Below are 26,371 nucleotides of genomic sequence, written 5' to 3'. Positions count from 1 at the left end.
GGGTGTGGTTGGGACTTGGATATGGGTGTGATTAGTTGTGAAATGGGTGTGGTCAGAGACGTGGTCTAAAATTTGGCGCTGCGCACATAGTGCGCCGCAACCTTTACACCTTTTTCCCTTCTTCAAAAGTTGGGAGGTATGGTATCGCATTTCCCAGATCACAGCAAGTACCACAAATCCCATAGGGAATGAATGAAACCAAACACGGTGTTGCCGTAAGTGATCCGTTACGTGGCAGATGCAGAAAAACTGCCCGATCTGCTGCAAAAGGTGACTTTCACAACAGCGATTCTTGCCAAAGTCACTGCCGATAGTGTCATACTCACCAATGGGGGAGGCAGCACTAAAAGTGCCAAGGGCAGCAGAAACTTTAAATACGGCCCTGCTCACATGCCCTCTGCAATTTACCCATATGTAGGGAAACCAGCCCTTAATGTGAACCTAGCAGTTGACTAACATGCCCTCTGCAACTGACTGAGAATGGAGGGAAACCAGCCCTTAATGTGAACGAGATGTTTCCTCGCAACCTGCTATAACTGTCAGAGAATGGATGGAAACCAGCCTTAAATGTGAACTTGGCAGTTGACTCACATGTGTTCTGGAACTGACCCATAATAGAGGGAAACCAGCCCTTAACCCCTTCATGACCTTGGGATTTTTCGTTTTTCCGTGTTCGTTTTTCACTCCCCTCCTTCCCAGAGCCATAACTTTTTTATTTTTCCGTCAATTTGGCCATGTGAGCGCTTATTTTTTGCGGGACGAGTTGTACTTTTGAATGACATCATTGGTTTTAGCATGTCGTGTACTAGAAAACGGGAAAAAAATTCCAAGTGCGGTGAAACTGCAAAAAAAGTGCAATCCCACACTTGTTTTTTGTTTGGCTTTTTTGCAAGGTTCACTAAATGCTAAAACTGACCTGACATTATTCTCCAGGTCAGTACGAGTTCATAGACACCTAACATGACTAGGTTATTTTTTATCTAAGTGGTGAAAAAAAATTCCAAACTTTGCTAAAAAAAAAATAAAAAAAAAAATTGCGCCATTCTCCGATACTCGTAGCGTCTCCATTTTTCATGATTTGGGGTCAGTTGAGGGCTTATTTTTTGCTTGCCGAGATGACGTTTTTAAAGATAGCATTTTGGTGCAGATACGTTCTTTTGATCGCCCGTTATTGCATTTTAATGCAATGTCGCGGCGACCTAAAAACCGTAATTCTGGCGTTTCGAATTTTTTCCTCGCTACGCCGTTTAGCGATCAGGTTAATGCTTTTTTTAAATTGATAGAACGGGCGATTCTGAGCGCGGCGATACCAAATATGTGTAGATTTGATTTTTTTTTAATTGATTTATTTTGATTGGGGCGAAAGGGGGGTGATTTAAACTTTTATATTTTTTTAATTTTTTTCACATTTTTTTTAACTTTTTTTTTTTACTTTTGCCATGCTTCAATAGCCTCCATGGGAGGCTAGAAGCAGGCACAACTCGATCGCCTCTGCTACATAGCAGCGATCTGCTGATCGCTGCTATGTAGCAGAAATGGAGGTGTGCTGTGAGCGCCGACCACAGGGTGGCGCTCACAGCCACCGGTGATCAGTAACCATAGAGGTCTCTAGGACTTCTATGGTTACCATCCTGACGCAAGGCCGACCCCCGATCATGTGACGGGGGTCGGCGATGACGTCATTTCCGGCCGCCCGGCCGGAAGCGGTAGTTAAATGCCGTTGTCTGCGTTTGACAGCGGCATTTAATTAGTTAATAGGTGCGGGCATATCGCGATTCTGCCCGCGCCTATTACGGGCACATGTCAGCTGTTCAAAACAGCTGACATGTCCCGGCTTTGATGCGGGCTCACCGCGGAGCCCTACATCAAAGCAGGGGATCTGACCTCGGACGTACTATCCCATCCGAGGTCAGAAAGGGGTTAACATGAACCTGGCAGTTGACTCACATGACCACTTCAATTGACCCAGAATTGAGGGAAACTAGCCCTTAATGCGAACCTGGAAGTAGATTCACATGCCTTCTGCAACTGACCCAGAATGAAGGGAAACCAGCTGTCACAAACAGAGTGGGAAGACTAAGTGCAACACGAGGGGAAGAGGGGAAGGAAGCCCAAATGCTAGGGAAAGGGGAAGTAGAGACCCCTAGGCATATCTAGTAGCACACTACCTCCCTTACTGTCCCTATATTAGCTCCACACCAATCGCCAAGCTGGAACCTAAGCCCTGTATATCCCTAGATCTAGGCCCTGAATAGGGAAGGGGGATGAGCACTGGTCAGTCCCCACTGTAAACTAAAGAGAAGAATGGAGCCAAACAAGGGGGTAACACCAAATGTCCTCCAACAGCCCCAGAGAGGAAGTAAGCTGACTGCTATAGCTCCAAGACTTCACAGAGGAAAATGTGAATATCACTGGCGACTTCCTGAAGCAGAATGAGAGTCTATAAACACCCAGTTCCAGATGTGTCAATTGGAGCTGGAGGGAGGTTACCACTGGGTCCATACTCAGACGGATTAAGAAGGCATCTGCAAAGCCAACCACAGAGACCTTCTGCAGGCAGATACAGAGCGACCATCTGCAGCATCTGACACACTCGTAACACCAGCCCTTAATGTGAATCTGACAGTAGGACTCACATGCACGCTATAACTGACCCAGAATGGAGGGAAACCAGCCCTTATTGTGAACCTGGTAGTTGACTCACATGACCTCTTCAACTGACACAGAATTAATGGCTCCTTGCCCGTAATGTGAGCACAGATTTTTTTTTGGGGGGGTGGACAGACTGTCACCCATCCATAGCTTCCTGGACCCACTGAGGTGTTTCTAAACATGCAAGTCTCCTGATGAACCCCCGAGGAAACATATATGGGGGAGTAACACATTGGGACCAGGATTGTATCCACCTATGTAACTGATACAAGTGATTTGTCTTGAATATGCAGCTAAGTTATACATTTTTTAGCTATTAGTTTGTTAGCACTCTCTGCACTTTATTATAGAAGTACCCCTCCACTTTGCCTTCTATCTATGGTATTAGAGGTTACTCCCATAAGGGCCATGTCTAACTGAGCGAAATTTATAGCCTTATTTGTATAAACTTGACACGCATGTACTTTTTGATTATTTTTTCAGTGCATCCTGACAATGAGTGTCATGCAGTGACCCGACCCAATGGGTGGTCGGTCAACAGACTGCAAAACTCACAAACAACAGGATGGAAAAGGTGATAGGAAGGCCCTACCAGTAGAAAATGGGAAATGGTCACCACCTGAGCTCAAACCTGAGCCTGACCCTGCACTCCCCTAACACCCTATGCGGGTTCTTCCCCCCGCCGCCGTCAGGATACCTCATCCCTAACTGTCACCTAACTCTGCACTGGCTAGTTCACTGGCCAGCGACGGGCACTAGCCGCACCACTGCAGATATTAACACATGGGGATAGTGACAAACACGAAAGGGATGAGGAAATAAACACTTAGCTTTCTCTGCTGCAAAGCACCACACAGCAGAATAAAGGCACCAGGATAATGAACCCAGCAGAATCACCACTGCACCCAGAGAGCACGTCACTCAGGCTTGGTCACTGAAGATTGCTCCATCACCAACAGTCAGCTGATGCATCAGGTGACCTTTTAAAGGATGGTGGGAGCGGTCACCACCTGCATCAGCTGACCCAGCAGCACTGCAGTAACAACAGATTGCCAAAGGGAGAAAAACTGACATTAACCCCCGATAGTCCAAAAGGAAAAAAAATTTTAAACTGAGTGGACCCAGAGATGCCACAAATCCAAAAATGGATTGTTACATTGAGTTATTTAACCACCACATTCTACTGGAGCAATGTGGTTTTTATATACAGTTCAGACCAAAAGTTTAGACACAATTTCTCACTTAAAGATTTTTCAGTATTTTCATGACTACTTAACAAAAAAGTGTGAAACAACTGAAAATATATCTTATATTCTAGGTTCTTCAAAGTAGCCACCTTTTGCTTTGATGACTGCTTTGCACACTCATGGCATTCTCTTGATGAGCTTCAAGAGGAAGTCACCGGAAATGGTTTTCACTTCACAGGCATGCCCTGTCAGGTTTAATAAGTGGGATTTCTTTCCTTATAAATGGGGTTGGGACCATCAGTTGTGTTGTGCAGAAGTCTGATGGATTCACAGCTGATAGTCCTACTGAATAGACTGTTAGAATGTGTATTATGGCAAGAAAAAAGCAGCTAGGTAAAGAAAAACAAGTGGCCATCATTACTTTAAGAAATGAAGGTCAGTCAGTCTGAAAAATTGGGAAAACTTTGAAAGCGTCCCCAAGTGCAGTGGCAAAAAACATCAAGCGCTACAAAGAAACTGGCTCACATCAGGACCGCCCCAGGAAAGGAAGACCAAGAGTCACCTCTGCTTCTGAGTATAAGTTTATCCGAGTCACCAGCCACGAAATCGCTGGAAAAACAGCAGCTCAGATTAGAGACCAGGTCAATGCCACACAGAGTTCTAGGAGCAGACACATCTCTACAACAACTGTTAAGAGGAGACTTTGTGCAGCAGGCCTTTATGGTAAAATAGCTGCTAGGAAAACTGCTAAGGACAGACAACAAGCAGAGGAGACTTGTTTGGGCTAAAGAACACAAGGAATGGATATTAGACTAGTGTAAATCTGTGCTTTGGTCTGATGAGTCCAAATTTGAGATCTTTGGTTCCAACCACCGTGTCTTTGTGCGATGCCGAAAACGTGAACGGATGAACTCTACATGCCTGGTTCCCACCGTGAAGCATGGAGGAGGAGGTGTGATGATGTGGGGGTGCTTTGCTGGTGACACTGTCGGGGATTTATTCAAAATTGAATGCATGCTGAACCAGCATGGCTACCACAGCATCTTTCAGCGGCATGCTATTCCATCCGGTTTGCATTTAGTTGGACCATCATTTATTTTTCAACAGGACAATGACCCCAAACACACCTCAAGGCTGTGTAAGGGCTATTTGACCAAGAAGGAGAGTGATGGGGTACTACGCCAGATGACCTGGCCTCCACAGTCACCAGACCTGAACCCAATCGAGATGGTTTGGGGTGAGCTGGACCGCAGAGTGAAGGCAAAAGGGCCAAGAAGTGCTAAGCATCTCTGGGAACTCCTTCAAGATTGTCAGAAGACCATTCCCGGTGACTACCTCTTGAAGCTCCTCAAGAGATTACCAAGAGTGTGCAAAGCAGTCATCAAAGCAAAAGGTGGCTACTTTGAAGAACCTAGAATATAAGACATCATTTCAGTTGTATCACACTTTTTTGTTAAGTATATAATTCCACATGTGTTAATTTATAGTTTTGATGCCATCAGTGTGAATGTACAATTTTCATAGTCATGAAAATACAGAAAAATCTTTAAATGAGAAGGTGTGTCCAAACTTTTGATCTGTACTGTATATACAGTGGGGCAAAAAAGTATTTAGTCAGTCAGCAATAGTGCAAGTTCCACCACTTAAAAAGATGAGAGGCGTCTGTAATTTACACCATAGGTAGACCTCAACTATGGGAGACAAACTGAGAAAAAAAAATCCAGAAAATCACATTGTCTGTTTTTTTTAACATTTTATTTGCATATTATGGTGGAAAATAAGTATTTGGTCAGAAACAAAATTTCATCTCAATACTTTGTAATATATCCTTTGTTGGCAATGACAGAGGTCAAACGTTTTCTGTAAGTCTTCACAAGGTTGCCACACACTGTTGTTGGTATGTTGGCCCATTCCTCCATGCAGATCTCCTCTAGAGCAGTGATGTTTTTGGCTTTTCGCTTGGCAACACGGACTTTCAACTCCCTCCAAAGGTTTTCTATAGGGTTGAGATCTGGAGACAGGCTAGGCCACTCCAAGACCTTGAAATGCTTCTTACGAAGCCACTCCTTCGTTGCCCTGGCGGTGTGCTTTGGATCATTGTCATGTTGAAAGACCCAGCCATGTTTCATCTTCAATGCCCTTGCTGATGGAAGGAGGTTTGCCCTCAAAATCTCACGATACATGGCCCCATTCATTCTTTCATGTACCCGGATCAGTCGTCCTGGCCCCTTTGCAGAGAAACAGCCCCAAAGCATGATGTTTCCACCACCATGCTTTACAGTAGGTATGGTGTTTGATGGATGCAACTCAGTATTCTTTTTCCTCCAAACACGACAAGTTGTGTTTCTACCAAACAGTTCCAGTTTGGTTTCATCAGACCATAGGACATTCTCCCAAAACTCCTCTGGATCATCCAAATGCTCTCTAGCAAACTTCAGACGGGTCCGGACATGTACTGGCTTAAGCAGTGGGACACGTCTGGCACTGCAGGATCTGAGTCCATGGTGGCGTAGTGTGTTACTTATGGTAGGCCTTGTTACATTGGTCCCAGCTCTCTGCAGTTCATTCACTAGGTCCCCCCGCGTGGTTCTGGGATTTTTGCTCACCGTTCTTGTGATCATTCTGACCCCACGGGGTGGGATTTTGCGTGGAGCCCCAGATCGAGGGAGATTATCAGTGGTCTTATATGTCTTCCATTTTCTAATTATTGCTCCCACTGTTGATTTCTTCACTCCAAGCTGGTTGGCTATTGCAGATTCAGTCTTCCCAGCCTGGTGCAGGGCTACAATTTTGTTTCTGGTGTCCTTTGACAGCTCTTTGGTCTTCACCATAGTGGAGTTTGGAGTCAGACTGTTTGAGGGTGTGCACAGGTGTCTTTTTATACTGATAACAAGTTTAAACAGGTGCCATTACTACAGGTAATGAGTGGAGGAAAGAGGAGACTCTTAAAGAAGAAGTTACAGGTCTGTGAGAGCCAGAAATCTTGATTGTTTGCTTCTGACCAAATACTTATTTTCCACCATAAAATGCAAAAAAAATGATAAAAAAACAGACAATGTGATTTTCTGGATTTATTTTTCTCAGTTTGCCTCCCATAGTTGAGGTCTACCTATGATGTAAATTACAGACGCCTCTCATCTTTTTAAGTGGTGGAACTTGCACTATTGCTGACTGACTAAATACTTTTTTGCCCCACTGTATGTCATTGACACACACACACACATATAATAATATTAATATTTAATACAGAGCTAGATAGCTTAAAAGCCAATAATTCAATTGCGGCTTTTGCTATCTCTTATCAAACCCGACAGGATATGAGACATGGTTTACATACAGTAAACCATTTCATATCCCTTATTTTTTTACATATTCCTGACTAATAAAGTAAGAAATGTATGTGTGCAAAATTTGGGAGCTCTAGGTGTTAAAATGAAGGGTTAAATCACGGAAAAAACTGGCGTAGGCTCCGGCACAATTTTCTCCCTTTATTACTATTGGATTAATAATGGATAGGTGTCTTATTGACATCTCTCCATTATTAACCAGGCTTAATGTCAACTTAGATTAGCACAGTGACATTAACCCTTTATTACCCCATATCCAACCGCTACAGGGCAATGGGAAGAGAGAGGCTAAGTGCCAGAATAGGCGCATCTTAAAGATGTGCCTTTTCTGGGGTGGCTGGGGGCAGATGTTTTTAGCCGGGGGGGAAGGGGGGGGGCAATAACCATGGTCCCTCTCTAGGCTATTAGTATCTGCCCTCAGTCACTGGCTTTCCCTCTCTGGCGGAGAAAATTGCGCGGGAACCCACGCCTGTTTTTTTCCGTGATTTAACCCTTTATTTTAACACCTAGAGCCCCCAAATTTTACACACAGATACTTATATATATATAGACTGTATATAAGTTTTCACAAACATTTTGCAAGCCGGCGAGAAAATCTCGTAGGTTTACATGTGCAAAATGTGCAGCCACACCTTGCCTACTGATGACATGCAGATCACTGTTCAGGGAACATTTCTACGTATTTGGTCCGTGAAAAACGGACCGTATTTTTATACATTGTGTGTGACTCCAGCCTTAGACTCAGATTTTTGTTGCATAAGGAAGCCATCATCTGCCAGAAACAATGCGGGCTCGACTTGTCATGGACCTGGCATGTAATGTAACTGTATGTGTTATGTCGGGTAGGAGTTAAAGAGTTATTCTCATTTCATGAATTATATTGTTGGATAGTGCTTGTAAACACCATCACTTTTGCAATTTACTGCTTACTGAAATTTTCAGCTCTTCTTGAGATGTTACCATTTTTCTTTTCTGTGCTTTTCTCACTGCCATGGAGACAGACCACCACTGTTAGACGGTAAAATGTGAAAACACTTACAATCTTTTTTCTATTAAGCTTGTAAGCACTGTTTTGAAGCCTCGAATTCTGGAGCATCCTTTTCCCTCCTAATCCTGGCCATCCTCAGTGTAGTGCTGAAAAGCTATACAGTAGTGGTGGTCGGTCTCCTAGGTACAGAGCTGTAAACAAAGGGAAAGTGTTAATAGCTTAACAATGGCTGAAAAAAAAAACACTTTTAGCTGGTACTGTTGATGCTTATAATATATTATTGCAGTGATCAGAGATTTTCCTGCCCGGGTAACAAAATAATATTTCGGCAGGGTCAAACAGCATTTTTTTGCCTCACTTTTTTGGTGGGGAAAGACTTTCATCAATGACAATTCAAATTTTTGTATAAGCACAAAGAAAAGGAAAATTATTTTAAAGAAAAGAAACCAACAATCGGATCCTCTGGATTAGGAATATCGGATTTGGGTAGCACCTATGCTGTTTTTCCGGTGTCTTCACCTCTGGACTACAGAGCGTCCTCGTGAGTGTGCATTTGTGTGTGTCTGTCTCCTTTGCTTCCATCTGTCCGACTGCATTTGTCCCATTGTGCCGGCGCTCTTGAAGTCTATTTGAGTGCGGGAGCATTTGCGTCTCTCTCGATACAGTATGTTAGGTGCTCTGTCAGTTTGATAAGGGCTAATGAAATTTCAGGCTCGCTGATTAGATCAGTACACTGGCTGCTAGGAACGGATTCGCAGGATTAGAGGATTCTGCTGGCAGTGTGAAGAAGGAGTTGGGGGAAGGGTTTGGGGAAGACAGCTAGGTGTACACGAAATATTCGCATCTGTATAAGATACAGCATCTAGTACCAGGAAGGCTATAGAATTCCATGCGGATGCTGACATGTTCCCTGTCTGAATGGAGCATGAAGGGAGCATGTGCAGGCAGTGGCAAAGTGTGGGAGAGGCAACATGGGCATTAGTCCTGGGTGCAACATTTTTAGCAAAAAAAAAAGCATTATTTCTTTTCTTTTCTTTCTTAGTTTTGAAATTTTGCTCCCCAAAGTATTTGCGTCACCAGTATTGAATATTGACAGCATGACAGAGCACTGTACTGTCCCGCCATTCACCACCATGAAGGAAAACAGTGCAGGCGACGAAGTGATGTCACTGCATTATACTCCCCACTCTGTATGCAGGGGAGAAGAGGATTACATTTTATTTTTTGACGAGCATGGCACAAAGCTGGCATTGGTACTTTTGGAGGGCGCCCTGAGTAATGGCAATCCACAGTACGCCACTGTGTGCACTCGCAGCTCCATTCATTGTTTTTAGGAGTTGTCGCACATGCTTATTACTCACTTTTGGACCCTTGATCTCAATATGGGTGAGGGATCTCAGCAGTAGGGCGCCCTGCGCTTACACATTTATCAGCTGCGTATTTTTCTTGATCTTTCAACATATCCCGGTTGGTTTACTGTTAGGCAATACTTTGGCACAGTTTGGCATGCTATGAGATTCGAAAAGATTTATTCTGGCCAGGTATCTCTGAGTAGTGAGACGAGATGCCTAGGGGCAAAGAAGAGACAGGAAATGGGAATGAACGGGATGTGGTGTCCAAAAATTATCCATTGTGTGCAATGCTTGTCTGTCAATCTTCTGGATGTGATTTATCTAAAGATGGCAAATATGGTTCTAATGCTGGTGATTTCTTATATGGTAGAACTTAAAGCAACTGGGGTCAGGTACCCATACACTCTACGTACACCATATCATATTTGCCAACTTTCTGCATCCTCCATTTAGCCATGTTCCATTTCTTAACCACATAGTGCCACACCACAATCAATACCACTGAATATCCATTCTAAAACATGGATTCCAAGTACTTTGATGGTGATTGGAAAATGTGCCAACTCCTCCAGGAGTATGTGAGGTCTTTTTTGCCACCAGGAGGAAAATCAGCTAAGTAAGATTTACCGTAGGATCCTTTCAAGGTCTGCTGGTTCCTACAATATATAAGACACGGGCTGATCTATTCAGGTTCCTTATTTTTTTAATAACATTTGGAATTATAAATGCACAAGATTATTGTCCATGACTGACTCGGCTTCTTTACTAGGACCAGCTAGGTGCCATGCATTAGTGCTTCATAAGCAAGCTGTGTGCCGCCTGGATTTGCATAAATTCCAGACTGTAGGCTGGCAAAAGTATCCGACACTCAGATAGGACAGACTGAGCAGCCAGGGACAATCTAATTGTATTTCCTTAAACTGTCATTAAAACATTTATAATTAAGAGAAAGAGGGAGAAGAAAGGGCCAGGAATTCATCATTCATGTCTGCATCGACTTCAATCATTTGCTCTCTGCATCACAGCAGTAAGGTAAGCGTCGAGCCGCCGTCCTCACCGTGATGCTGGAAACTCCCTCCTCTGAAATATGGCTCTGTAGTGCTGATTATAAATCAACGCAGACTGCTCAGGGTGTAGCTGTAGAGACACATAGGAAATGTTAAATATTCCCAAGAACATTATACCACTTCCCAATAGTCAATGTCGGACATTTGAGTGGTGCTTCCGGAACACTCGGTAAAACCTCAAAAATGAGCCACCCATTTAGCCTGGACTTGCCTAATCCTTACCCAACTGAGCTCTGACTCACTGGACTGTCCAAGCCAAACAGGGACAGTCTCCATCCAAGGTCGTAACTTTAGGGGGTGCAGATGTAACACATGGTGCCCCTGCTGTGGAGGAGATGTGGTGTGATCAGACCATGTTCCTGTACAGTCAGACACAGCCATTACACAGTACGCAGCAGGTGCACATTTATAGGATTATCTGGACACAGGAACTTATTTTTGTAAGTACACCCAATTGTAGAACTTATTCGTTTTTTAAAGATCTACTGATTAAAATGTTGATTAAAATTAACTTTGTCTTTGCGAAATCAGTTTTAAGCTCGCTTGGAATTTTTTTCCCATTTTATGATAAGGTCAGTGGGTATAATTCAAAAATACAACCCGTCTCGAAAAAACAGCATGACTATGTCAGAGGAAAAATTTGAAAAAGCTCTGGCTCTTGGTAAAAGCTATGCTTAGGAGTCATGGGGTGGTCTTAATAATGAGTAGGACTTGCCACTGGACTCCTAAGCTCAATCCGTTTGTCATATTTTCTAAAATGTGGGTGTTTTTTTAAATATTAGTATTCATATCATCCTAATACAAATCTCGTGGCAGAAGTGATGCAGAAATTTTAAAGATTCCTTTGTGTTAGTGAAATATTTAGAATTGAGAGTAGACTTTGTGTTAGTGAGCAGACTTAGGGATAGGGGGAAAAAAGAGGCAGAAAAAAGAGGCAGGAATGACTAATGGAAAGAGGAAACATTGTGCATGGAAGAAAAATATACGGTATATTTTTTTAATTTTATTTTGCATGTTTTGCATAGTAGATTTTTCACTGTTTCACACTTCATAGTCTCATGGCAGGATTACGCATCGAGCAAATTCTGTTTCTGTCTAGATTCTCACTTAAATATTCCAGATTTAAATAAAGCGTCTTCATCCTGGGTGACATTAATCGAGCAGGTGTTTGCCCACCTGTCAGCGCTGTAGGATGTATGCAGCCCATTGCCTACGTTAACTGTTTGGAGAGGAAAAATACATGATGGATAATGTGACCGGGCGCCTGAAACAGTTAAATGCGACTGCAGGGCCATCCGTTCCTCCACTCCATTGGTGTCGAAGAGGCATTTAATCAGAATTTATTATTGTGATTGGATCTTCCCGCTGATGGGGGCAGAGACATATCATCTATTTAAGACGCCATAAATCTTGCTGTTCCCTTTTATTATAAATATTTAATTCTGGATATGTTGTCATATGTCATATGTTTATTTTCACCGCCTGGCAGATTGCCTGCCATCTATCAGCTTTTGTGCCTTGGAAAGTGTTTCGGTAATTGACATTTTCTAGAGAAAGCGTTTGCAAAATGATCCCAGTAGGGTTTCAAGTGGACCGGCCATGCCAACCTTCTTTATTATATATGCCCATCCCTCCTTGATGGGTCAGCGCCCTTCTGACCTTACTGGATTTGGACCCCAGCATTTTTAGAACATTTTTCAGACATGTTTTCCCCCAGTATTGATTATGACAGATGCTTGGCAGGGAAGATGTTTCTATTTTTAGGAAGCGGTCCTCCAGGCAGAATCGCAGCCGGTGTAGTTGGCCTTGTCCAACAAGTATGCCATCCAAAAATCAAAGGACATCTGCAAATATATTACTATACTGTGCGGCACTAATCTGTTATTATATACCGGCATTTTATATACTCATTGGCCCCAATGCAACAATACTATCTGCCCCCAAACAGATTCTGTAAGTAATGTGACATAACCCAGGCCACTTAAAATGTAACAAAGATGGCTCTAGGATATCCAGAACATGGTCCTTGATGGTAATTGGCACAGGCAGCTTTGTTTGTTTTTTTAATGCAAAGTCCATTGTTGTTGACGGGGATAGTCAGACAGTGTATTGTCAGAGTTGCAATTGGTGGCAGATCACTCATTGTCTGTGTGGTAGTTGGTGGCAGGTACCTCATTGTCAGTGTCATGGTTGATTCAGGTCTGCCATTGTAAGGGTAATAATTGGTGGCAGGTCCATCAATGTCAGTGTCATAGTTGCTGCCAGATCTGCCACTACAATCTTATAGTTTGGTCAAGTCATTGTCAGTGACACAGTTGGTGTCAAATTTCCCATTGCCAGTGTCATAGCTGACATCAGGTCCATCAATGTCAGTGCCATAGCTGATAGCAGGTCCATTATTGCACAGTCATAGTTGGAGTCAAGTCCATCATTGTCATTGTTGTAGTTGATGCTAGGTTCATTAATGTCAGTGCCATAATTGGTGGCAAGTTTATTATAGTAGTGGCATAGGAGGTGGCAGGTTCATCATTAAAGTTTTCATAGTGAAAGGTCCATCATTGTAGTGTAATAGATTGTGGCAGTGTCATAGTTGGTGGCGTGTTCTTCCTTTTCAGTGTTCATAGTGGATGGTTTATCATTGTTAGTGTCCATAGTGGCAGGTTTTTCATTGTAATTATCCATAGAGGTAGGTCCATCATTGTCAGTGTTCATAGTGGCAGGTCCATCATTTTCAGTGTCCATATAGTGGCAGGTACATCGTTGTCAGTGTTCATAGTTGCAGGTTCATTGTCAGTGTCCACAGTGACAGGTCCATCATTGAAGTGTAATACTTTGTGGCAGGTCTATAATTACATTGTCATAGATGGTGGCAGGTCCATCATTATTATTATCCATAGTGGCAGGTCCATCAGTGTCAGTGTTCATAGTGGCAGGTTCATCGTTGTCAGTGTCCACAGTGACAGGTCCATCATTGAAGTGTAATAGTTGGTGGCAGGTCTATAATTACATTGTCATAGGTGGTGGTAGGTCCATCATTGTTAGGCCTCTTTCACACTTCCGTCTTTTCGGATCCGCCACAATGCGTCATTTTCGGCAAAAAAACGCACCCTGCAAATTTGCCCTCAGGATGCGTTTTTTTTTCCCATAGACTTGTATTAGCGACGGATGGTGACGTATGGCCACACGTTTCATCCGTCCACATCGGTAGACCCCACCCCTCTGACCCCTCATCTGGCCCTTCCCTCACTTCCGGTACCTCGGCCCCATCCACATCAACATCCCCCAGTGCTGGAGCATCATCGCAGACTTCGTTACATGAAGCTGCTGGTGATAAGTTAGCATTCCCTTTACCCCACCCCTCTGATCCTGCCACCTCTAGAACACCATTAGGTTCGAGGCGGCAGCGACAGAGGGGTCAGGAAAGGAGTTATGCTCCAGAGTTCTTGCATCTGAATGCAGCCTTCCAGAACTCTTTCAAACTTTTGTGAAAGCAAGTGACTGATGGGTTCAACATGGTGAAACAAAGCATCAGTGAACTCAGCAGTCACTTGAATAGGCTGCATTCAGATGCAAGGGAATCTCGTGGCGCAGTGGTTAGCACAGCAGCCTTGCAGCGCTGGGGTCCTGGGTTCTAATCCCACCCAGGACAACATCTGCAAAGAGTTTGTATGTTCTCTCCGTGTTTGCGTGGGTTTCCTCCGGGCACTCCGGTTTCCTCCCACTTTCCAAAGACATACTGATAGGGATTCTAGATTGTGAGCCCCATCGGGGACAGTGATGATAATGTGTGCAAAATGTAAAGCGCTGCGGAATATGTTAGCGCTAAATAAAGATTATTATTATTATTAAACAACCTTTTTTATCAATCAATGCTCAGGAGCATGGAAAATCTAACAACCAGCAGATGCATGTAATGCTGCCATACTGCTTTAGTGCAGGTCAGCTCCGTAGCCCCTACAACTCGCACACCTCCCCACACAGCCACTGTCTCTCCTACCAACCCTTTCCAAACTACTTGTCGTTTCCCAACCCAGGCCCAATTCCCAACCCAGGCCCAATTCCCAACCCAGGCCCAAATCCCAACCCAGGCCCAAATCCCAATGTCCTCCCCACTGTTTCCTTCCTTATCAAATTTTCCTTCCCCGTTTAGTTTTCCACCTACAAGAACACCAACCCCTGTCCAACCTGAACCCCCTGCTCAGCCTCATGTCCCCCCCCTTCCACTACTGATCAACCCCAACGCAGTAGGCTTTCCCCCACTATCGATGTGGTCCTACCTTCCAGCCCCTCCGTTAGTATCTCCACCCCACAATTTACAGATTTATGAACTGTAAAATTTGTGTAATAAACATTTGTAAAAATATTTTGTTTAACAAAAAAGCGTTTAAATAGTGTGTAACCCAAAATGGGTTTTAAAAATGTGTTTCACCAAAAATGGTTAATAAAAGTGTTTAATAAAAATATGAAAAATAAAATTTGATTTGGTTTAAAAGCAATTTTATTGTAAAGTGTCTTAAGTGCTAAGAAAAAAAAGTTACAAAAACATAACACACGTTGACAAGGTATAACATGTTTGGTTTATTCGAAAACATACCAAACTTTAGGGAACTAAGTAAAACTTTGTGTCAAGAAAATCCTAAGACTCTGTACATAAACATTATTGGCATAGACAACAAACATCTCAAACAAGAAACATCTCAAACTATGTCATCTTGCCATGGAACTGGGCCTTCAGGTGACATGAAATAATCAGCGAAGTGGTCCCTCATTCTGGAAACCGCAACTGCGGTGCGAACAGAGTTGCTTTGATAATCCCACAAGGTTGTCTGACAGTCCTCTTCAGCCATGGAAACTGGCTCCTGGGAAATCACATAATTGTGCAGCACCACACAGGCCTTGACAACCTCATCCACAGGCTCTGTCTGTAGTTTTATGGCGGTTAGCAGCACTCACCACTTTGCGGTTAAAATGGCAAATGCGCACTCCACCACTCGTCTGGCTCTCGTTAAACGGTAGTTAAACACTCGTTTGGTTCGGGTCAATTCTCTGCTTGCATAAGGTTTCAGTAGGTGTGGTGACAGCTGGAATGCCTCATCACCAACACAGACAAATGTTATAGGTGGGCCAGATGTTCCCGGGAGTGGTCTTGGTGGTGGGAAATCATAGGTGTCTTCATATAGACAACGGCCCATCGGAGAAGTTTTGAAGACTTGTGGGTCGTTTGACCGGCCATAGGCTCCAATGTCCACAGCAATAAATTTACAATTGGCATCTGCTATGGCCATAAGTACTATGGAAAAGTACTTTTTGTAATTATAGTACTCGGAGCCAGATTCTGCAGGTTTTGAAATCCGGATATGTTTGCCATCTACGGCACCCAAGCAATTTGGGAAATGGCACAGTTTTTCAAAATTTTCAACACTCTGCAGCCAGATGTCCATAGTCGGATTCGGAATATATTCCTGGTACAAAGTATCCCATAGTGTGTGGCATGTCACTTTAACAATTCCTGAAATTGTCAAGATTCCAAGGCGAAACTGATAATGCAGTAATCTTAGGGATTCTATGGTAGGAAGGAATCTGTGGAAAAAAAAATGTTATTAAAAAATGCAAGCACCAACATTACATTTTAAAGCAATTTTCACAAATATAATAATATCTTTAATATTTTTTTTTTTTAATTTTGCTAAACGGCACTGCGGAAGTTTCTCCTCTGTTTTAGTGCACATTTAAACCAGCATATTTACATCTGTGCATTCCTATTATGGAGCACGTGTTAAACACTGTGGAATGGGCACAAATAATAAAATAATTGACATGCTGCAGAAAATGCAACACAGTGTTTCAGTGTAGTATTTTCTGCAGCATGTTCACTGCTGATGTGGTTTTCCTGTTACCTGCTGCAAAAAAAAAAACATGTGCACAAGGCATTAACTATGAACAATGATAAAAAAAATACATAAAAATAGGCTTACCGCAGTGTCACCATCAGCCGCTCTGCCGGTGAGATGGAACACCTCAACTGTGTGTCCTTCCTTCAGATGACATCCCCGACAAGTTCCAACAAAACATCAAAGTGTTCCTGTCTCATCCGAACATAATTATAATAAATAATAATAATCTTTATTTTTATATAGCGCTAACATATTCCGCAGCACTTTATAGACATTATCATCACTGTCGCCAAATGGGGCTCACAATCTAAATTTCCTATCCGTATGTCTTTGGAATGTGGGAGGAAACGGGAGAACCCGGAGGAAACCCACGTAAACACGGGGAGAATATACATCTTTGCAGATGTTGTCCATGGTACGAACTGAACCCAGGACTTCAGCGCTGCAAGGCTGCTGTGCTAACCACTAAGCCACCTTCTCCGGGTTCTGCCGCAACTCAATGTAGAGAGTTGAATAGACGTAATTTGCTGGGCGTTTATGGGATGTATCCATAGGCGGCGCCGGCGACGTCGCTGTCGAAGAATCCTCACTCTTGCTGCTGCCTCCTTCTCCCGAACTATTATTGCCAGCCTATTGGTCTCAAAAATCACATCAGAACATATGGTCGCAATCTTCACAAGCACTCCTTCCATCTCTGTCACTTTCTCTAAACCCTGTCAAAGATGGGGTGTAAAAACAGTCAATATATAGGTTTCCCTATTTTCCAGTAGCCAATCACATTTGTGAGACTCCCATTTTTAGGCATGGAAAACGGATCCATCACAAAAACGGAAGAAACTGATGGTAAAAGCGGACAAGACGGATGCAACGAATCCAGTTTCTCGATGGAACCGTCTAGCGGATCTGTCGAAATACTGTATGCGTTGCATCCATTTTTCACTATTTTTGACGCATCTGTCGATACGTCGTGCCGACGCATTGTGAAGGCCGCCAGACGACGCAAGTGTGAAAGAAGCCTTATTATCCATAGCGGCAGGTACATCATTGTCAGTGTTTATAGTGGCAGGTTCATCATTATCAGTGTCCACACTGACAGGTCCATCATTGAAGTGTAATAGTTGGTGGCAGGTCTATAATTACATTGTCATAGTTGGTGACAGGTCCATCCTTGTTATTATCCATAGTGGCAGGTCCATCATTGTCAGTGTCCACAGTGACAGGTCCATCATTGAAGTGTAATAGTTGGTGGCAGGTCTATAATTACATTGTCATAGTTGGTGGCAATTCCATCATTGTTAGTGTCCATAGTGGAAGCTTCATCATTGCAGTGTCATAGTTGGCGGCAAAACCATTTACTACAATGTAGATTGTAACGTCTGTACAATCGTTTGTGGACCTTGTGATCGTCTACTAACTTCAGATTATGTTGACTATTCTCAGTCCACAATGGCTGTGCAAAAATAAGAACAGTTAATTAGAGGGATCTTTAGAAAAATCATAGGTGAGTATTAGCAGTTCATAGGACTAGCTGAGGACAGGAACGTTACGGCAACATCTGCCATATTGTCTACGGAAACATTTTTTACGTTTCAAGACAGATACAGAGCTCTTTCATTATCTGTGAGCTGTATCTATATAAAAAAAAATTCCACTCTTCTCTAAGTTATTTCCTAGAAGCTCATTACCATAATCACCGTCTGATTTCATGCGCGCATTAAAAAGGTAATGAATTATCAAAATATTTTCATCAGGCACTAAATCGCAGAGGGAAAAAGAGAGACAGACAGGAGGAGCTGCCATTTGTTGCCTGCTCTCAGAAGCTGCTCCTTGAGCTTAGTGTGCCGTACGAGGCCAGCTGATGAAGAAGAGCCCGAGGGCCTTAGAACCTGTTAAAATGTGACTCAACTAGAGGATTCTGGGATGGTGCTTTCTTAAACTGCAAATTGCTCTTAGGTTGTTTGGCCGAATAAATGTAGCATGTTGGCGTTCCTGACAGGCCTGATGAATTCAATTTAAATTAAGTGCTGCCACAATGTTTTTGTATTTTTTTTCTCAAGACTCCTTCTCTTTCGTTAAGTTTCCATTTATGTTCTCATTTTTTACCACAATAGTCCTTGATTATCTATTATGGCACTAGTTTAATGATATGGTGAAGCAGGAGAACACAGATATTGAGATTAAGGGTCAAGAGGTTTAACTTCTGCCTGTTCATGGGGCATAGGGTGGAAACATCGTAGAGAAAGGTTTAATGAGACATAGAAGCTAATGGATCTTGAAAATTGGATTTTTACATTGGTCTGTACTTGAAGGAACATTTATTAGTCATGTAGGACTCATGGATGACCTTTCTGTTATCTTGTGGTGTGATTTTCTAATGGGAATGGTGGAAAAACTATGCTGTCGTCCAAGGAGAGCCTGGAGGGACGTGACTAAGTGAGCACCTGACTCTTAACTACAGCCTCTGATAGTGGGGTTAGGCTTGACTCACGATGGACACCAGGTACTATTCGGATGCACAGCAACTGTCCCTCAAGTGACAGGTAGCTTGAATGGCCCAGTAGGAGAGTACAACTGATACAGGCAGGCACAGCCAGAACACAGGAACCACATATGCTGGCGCGTTCGGCTGGTATACAGATTGGCACTGGCAGGTGCAGGTTGAATGGCTGGTATACAGATAGGCAATAGCAGATGCAGGCTTGAATGGCTGGTATTATGGTATACAGTTAGGCAATAGCAGGTGCAGACTGGTATGGCCGGTATACAGATAGGCACTAGCAGGTTTGGGTTTGAATGGCTGGTATACAGATAGACGCTTGCAGGTGCAGGTGGGTACAGTTGGTATACAGACAGGCATTGGCAGGTGCAGGCTGGTGCAGCTGAAATACAGGGAGAAAAGGCAAATACGTGCAGACTGGAGACCTATCAACAAGCAAGTGTGCAAGGAACTTTCTGCTCAAGCACCTCCATTCATGTGCAGGTGCCTTAAATAATAAGTGTCTCCCAGCCACTTTCTGAAGGACGGAGCGAGTGCTCTAAGCGCAGTGCCCTGGATCTGCATGCCATGTGCAGATTCCAGGCAGCAGCAGGAGCAGGAGAAGTAGTAGGAGCAGGACGGGGACTGCGGCGATGAGTGTGTCGGCATCCCTTCCAGGAGAGGGGAGAAATGTGTAGGGACGCCGACACTATAGATTTCAGCATGAGACGACATAATTCTAGATATGAGCATATTGATTTTCGGAAAACCAAGTTAGAGTTGAGCCTTCTTAAATTTGTGGTTCTATGCAAATTCAAACACTTGGCGATTATTTGAGATTACAAAAAGAAAAATGACCAGCCAACAACTAAGTAACCATTTAGGGCTGGCAAATGGTAAAAAAATAATAATAATAATACCACTAATTTTTCTGGTTGCCTCACTGCCCGCCATCTGGTTCTCTTCTTTCTACTGTCATAACCCACATCTCCGATCTCTTCACTATAGGCCAGAACTTCCAGTCGCAATCAGGCCTTGGGGGGTCACTGTGTGTTGTAATGCCATGACGTATGCCACAATCTTATAACATGCAGTGACCGGACTGTAAATCCTGGCTTATGATGAAGAGGATGGAGGTGTGACGTGCAGCACCAGAAAGAAGAAAGACATTGATTACAGCCAATTATTACAGCCATTGATTACATCAGATTACTTGTGGTCAAACAAGTGAATGGTGAGGAGAGTATAATTTATTTTTTTTTTAGTTTTTTTACATCTTAAATTTATTATGCTCTGGGATCTGGAAAGACTCCAGAGCATAGTAAGGAATGTTGAATTTTGGGGGGAAAATTTGGCAAAGCCCACAAATTTGAATCCTAAATAATTAGCTCATCAGAACATATTTCCCAACAATTCTCACGTAAGGCACTTGTTGATTCACTTTTTCATGTAGACCCAAGTTCTTCATCTTATTGCCAACAAAATATAAAAATTGGCTAAAAATAGTAAACTATAGTAAATCATTATAGAAAATGCTAATGGTGAATTAAAATCTTGCTGCCAACAAGCTAGAAAAAAATATAACACGAAAGTGAGAGTTGATAGTTAAATCCAAGTAGAGTAGATAGTGCCCACCTACTAGAGTGCTTCTTCCACATTTTGATGGCCTTGTCCGATAGGTTGGGTTCACACCTGCGGTGGTGATGGTTACTCCATCAAGTCAAAACAGTCTTTCTACTTTTGGAACCCCTTATTTTATTGTTGTGGTTGTTTTTCTTAGCCATTGTCCCATCTGGGAAAGCATGGACTTCACCAATTAACTTGTTTTTTCCTTCTTTAAACTATCTAAGGTGTTACTTATTCCCTCATTTATATTTCTAGGTTGTACCTTAAGAATTGTTCAGTCGGGACTGGTGCGGAATTACTTAGTGGCATCCTGCGACCAATATATGAAAAAAAAAAAAATTGGAACTGTCCTAGAAGTCAGTTCCCTCCTCAACCAGAATTATCTACAGATGGGACATTCCTTACTTTTTCTCCTGACTCAACAAATCCTGGGGTTTGTAGCATAAAACAAAAATATGATTTTTGGTCACTCAGTCAGAAGATGTTTATGCTAAAAGTGCCTATTAGTGACGAAATGTTTGTGATGTGAATTGCAATGTATTGAGTTTGTTTCAAGATAAACTGGAGTTCATCAAGGGTGGGTTCATCTGTATTTTTGTTTTTAATGGTAATTTTACGTCCTAGTTCTTTTACTTGAGAACAGTAGCATACATGAACTTTTTTTGTGTCCAGTAGAAGAGAAGTTTTCTTCATTGCCTCACGATGATTGAGCACTTTTGTCTTTTTTTCTATGTCACAATCTCAAGCAGCCATGATGGACAACTAAACTACGAGCAAAGGAACCATTCCTCGGATTTCCTATCACATGGCACCTCCCGGTGATGGTCCCCAGGCAATGTCACAACCCGCTTTCAACACCGTCCCCATGCACTGTGACTTAGGGACAGCCGGCAGCCTGATCTGGGCAGCCGTGCTTCATTAGAAGACTCATTATGTATTCATCAGCTGGTGCCACACAGCTAAGCCAGATGCAAGAGGCTCCATCTGCAGTAACCCTTCATCCACCCCAGGGAGAGCGTGTGTTTGTGCAGAAAAGAAGGTCTTTCAATATACAACCTCTTCAGTGTGTGATGGGATGAAGGGTTGTTCACTGTAATTTTTAGTTTAATATTAAAATATGTTTTTCATGATTTTTTAAAATTCTCTTGATTCACGCCTGACACATTTAGAATCCAGAATTGTTATTCCACAAATATTTACATTTTCAAATAATTGCCAAGGACTATAAATAGCTAGAAATGGCTTCATTATATGTCACCTTCTCCCACTTTTTGGTTGGATATGAAAAATGTTATGGGCTAAAGAGGCTCAGGGGCCTCCTGCATTTAGGACTCCTCACAACCCTGTCCAACCTCTAAACCTCATAGGTTCAATTCACAGGTCATCCAAGGATTAGGATAGCTGACCCGCTGTAATGCTGCACCATGTCCCGACTTTACCTGTATCTTGAAGACGCAGATACATTTGAGTACAGTGGTGGAGGAGGGAGTCATCAGCTCCCCACCCATCATTCAGCCTGAAGTGACCGTGTCTCAGCTCAGCAGGCACAATGACATCACTACATCACTCCTCCTGTGCCAAGCCCTGTAATAGTATGCAGGTACTGAGCGTGTCTCCACGGAACAGACAGACCAACAGTTGAGGGATTTATTAACAGGAATCTGGTTCTCCTCGCAGGGAGGAAGCAGTGGAATATAACTAACAATATAACAGTTTAAAAATATTTTAATCAAACAGTGTAACAGTAGAAAATGGAATTTCTTGGGAAAAACACTTATCAGTCTGATGAGGATTTGCTTGAAGGGTCGTCTTCTCCAACGTAGGTGCCGAGATACAGCAGCACTTGCCGTCCCTCTGTTGTCCGTGGGCTGAGTAGTCTGTAGGAGCCCGCTGCTTGGGGTTTCGGGAGTTAATGTGATATACTCTGGCTCTGAGTCTTTAGCTTTTACAGCACAGCCTATCCCGGGAAAACAATGGTCAGTCTATTATTAAGTCTCTCAAGAGGAATCAAGGGCTCTGCACTGATACCGTGGGTAACAGGGGTCACAGTCTCTGCACTGATACCGTGGGTACCAGGGGGTCATAGTCTCTGCACGGCCACTGTCTCCGCACGGGTGTCAAGGCGCCCCTCTCCAGTCACAGCAGAGTCTGCTTTCATGTACTCACAAGATGCAGTCTTTTCGGGCGATCTCCCTGTATTTGTCCTCTGACCGGGAGCTCTCTCTCTTTACCGGAGTGCAGCTGCGTACTCCTTTGACCGCTGCTCACGCTGCTCTGACCGTTGCTCTGACCCTTGAGTGCGCACCTTTCCCGCTCTCTGCCCGGCTTCCTTCCAGTCCTGGTCTCTAAGTCTGCCCCCTGGGGAACCTGTAGCACAACTCAATGGTTCCAGGCAGCCGAGAAAGTAACCGCCCCCGGACTCTTCTTGGGCTTCACCTCCTTACAGCCCTTCAGAGCGGAACAGCTCATCGCGTTGATGGATCTAGGTGAGTATTTTTTGCTTGTTTGCCAGTGAACTAAAAGGATACTATGCTGGAAGACGGGCACTGTGAGGGCATCAAAGTGAGGGTGTGGAGGCTACTGTGGGGGCATCCCAGTGAGTGTGTGGAGGGTATTGTAGGGTCAACACAGTGAGTGTGTGGAGGGCACTGCAGGGGCATCACAGTGAGTGTGTGAAGAGTACTGTAGGGGCATCACAGTGAGTGTGTGGAGGGTACTGTAGTTGCACTGTGCAAGGAACATATGCTATTGTGTCCCCTAGTGATGCATAAGAAGTATGGCCAGTCTGTGAGGTATAAGGCAGCCGCCAATTGGTGGTGGTACAGCTGCAGGTGCTGACACTGCATGCTCATGGAGCACCCACATGGGGCCGTGGGGTACTCGGTACCGGGTCCTTCAGTTCACGGGAGGATGTCATGGTGTCTGACCTGGACCGTGGCCCTGGGACGTCCGTGTAAAAGGGACAGGTCTTTAAAGGGTTAAAGTCGGGGTGATCGACGCTGCTTTAAGGGGTCCGCTGGGGTGATGTTATGGCAGCTAGATGGTATACCTTCCCACAGGTGAAGTATGTCCCAAGGGCTTCCCAGTATGTAGATGGTGGATGGTGAGAGGCGCAGAGAAGAACGAGGATACAAGGTTACAGTCTCTTTACCTTTACTGAAGACTTCAGCATCCACAGTCCAGAGCACCAGATCACAGGGCAGGCAGAGTCCGGCCGGTTTGGAGGCAAGTCCAGAGTCCCCTTGTCTAGGTGAAATCAGTAGCCTTCCTCTAGCGCTGCAGTGTTGTAGTCCCTTACTGCTGAGCCTCTCATAAGGTCCTCACAACTGTTTTAGATGTTATCGATGTTATGTCTCTCTCTCTGTCCCCCGGATAGGATAGGACAAACCCGTATGACCAGTGGCTTGAGGTGGTTTATAGGGACTCTATCATGCCCCAGCCTCTAAGGGGTGCCACCTTGCCGCCTGGGTGTAGGGTGGACAGGTAACAAAAAATTAGCTGTCCTGCCGGTCTCTGGAGCAAGGCATAAAGGGTCGTTGCTCCCACGGTGTTCCGGCTACTGGGATTCTGTGCCTCGGAAGGAGGCAGCCTGTGTAGGGCTGGTCCCCTTCTGATATCCACACCTCCACTCCTATGCTATGACTTCTTTGCACACTCACTGCAATACAGTTCTTCCTTCGGTGTCTCTTTCTAAGAGCTGCGGCTCTGAGGGCATGCACAGCTCTGTATCCTTCTGTCTCGATCTCTGACAAGATCCCACCCCTGCCAGGGACCAACTACCTGAGCGAAGCTCAGCCAGCAACTACAGTAACTAACTTTCCCTACAGACGACCAGTTTTACCTAAGTGTGGGGAGTGACCTAATAAATAGGAGCAGAGCTCCCCCTGGTGGCCTGGAGTGTGAAATGTGCTACATGTTTGTGATACCTGGATGCAGTTGTCCTTCTTTGCCTTCAAACATAACATCACTCTCCCCTAGAGGGGAATGATATTACTGCAATGACCAGGACCCTGTGGCGCTGCACTCAGACACGGCAGTGTCAGCACCTGCAGCTGTGGGGACATCATAGTTTGTGTGGGAGGGATCACCGTGGTTGCATCGTAATGTGTGGAGGGGTTACTGTGGTGACATGATAGTATGTGGGAGCAGAGTTGGGGTATCATAGAGTGAATAGGGGATACTATGTGTCCATCAGTATGGGGGTACTGTAGAGGAATCATAGTGTATGGAGGGAGCACAGTTGTGAATCATCATAATTAGTATCTTGGGGCAATGTTGGGACATTCATGTGAAGGGTGCCCTGTGAGGGTACTACGGGGGCATCTTATTGTTTATGTACGGTATGCGCTCTGCGAATTTCAATGTGTGGGGGATCTCTGTTGTGTATCAAAATTTATGTATAGGGAGGTTATTGTGGGGGCATCAGTGTCTGGGGAAACAAGATTCAGAATATGAATTCTTTGTATTGTCTGGACTCATAATCCCAGAGTGACAGAATGATTAGACCTGTTCAAACTCAGAACTTATAGAACATCTGTGAACTCTACTGTTCACCCCTTGGTAACACAAACCCCCCAAAAAACATCCCCAATAACTCACACATGACAACCAAATTTATTTGGAATAAAATGGCCGTGGTGTTTATTTTGAGTTATTCTTTAAATTTTATTTTACTCCTTTACAAAATAATAATCCATTTAAAACTTAATAACTGAGTTAAATCATACCAACAGTACCAAATCCACCCGGAAGACACGACAAACTAAGAAGGAACGATACAATAAGGGAGGGAGGGAGGGATCTTCAATCTTCTTCAGGTAACTGATCAGGAAACCGTTCAAACAGCTGCTTTTATAGCATAAATTCTTCCAGCACTTTTCATTAACCACCAATCAAAACACAAAGTGTGAGAAGCAACACCAGTTATAACCAGAAATAACCTGCTCCTGCAATCGCACAGCTTACTGAGAATCAGGGGCGGATTATCAGAGGGTCAATATGGGTGGTAGCCCAGGGTCCAGTGGTGTGTGGGGGCCCTGGGCTACCTCACAGATTGACCCTCTGATAATCCGCCCGACTCGCCTGAGTGTGACTGCCCGCCGGCATTTGTGTGCCCCCGGACCCGGTGGGCAGAGAGAGGGGGCCCGCATTGGGCCCCTTCTTATCTGCTCACCGGGCCCCTTCCGGCGTTGCGGCGGTTTCCTATTGACGGGCGGGCGTGCGCGTCAATAGTTAACAGCTGCCAGCCAATTCGAGGCTGGTAGCTGAAGTCGGCCGCAGCACACACGTCGCCGGCATCTGACGTCATTGTCAGTCGCCGGCGAGTGTGCGCTGCTGGAGCTCGCTGCTGGAGCGCATAGGTCAGGTGAGGAGACTGTTTGTTTTTTTGTTTTGTTTTTTTGATAACGGTGGACACACTGGGGCAGATGAATGCTGGAGGACACACTGGGGCAGATGAATGCTGGAGGACACACTGGGGCAGATGAATGCTGGAGGACACACTGGGGCAGATGAATGCTGGAGGACACACTGGGGCAGATGAATGCTGGAGGACACACTGGGGCAGATGAATGCTGGAGGACACACTGGGGCAGATGAATGCTGGAGGACACACTGGGGCAATGCTGGAGGACACACTGGGGCGGATTGCTGGAGACACTGGGGCAGATTGCTGGAGACACTGGGGCAGATTGCTGGAGACACTGGGGCAGATTGCTGGAGTCACTGGGGCAATGCTGGAGACACTGGGGCAATGCTGGACACACTGGGGCAATGCTGGACA

This window comes from Ranitomeya imitator, chromosome 1 (assembly GCF_032444005.1).
Source record: "Ranitomeya imitator isolate aRanImi1 chromosome 1, aRanImi1.pri, whole genome shotgun sequence".
Lineage (NCBI taxonomy): Eukaryota > Metazoa > Chordata > Amphibia > Anura > Dendrobatidae > Ranitomeya > Ranitomeya imitator.
The sequence above is the reverse complement of the archived record's forward strand: the minus strand, read 5'-3'. Positions refer to the sequence as shown.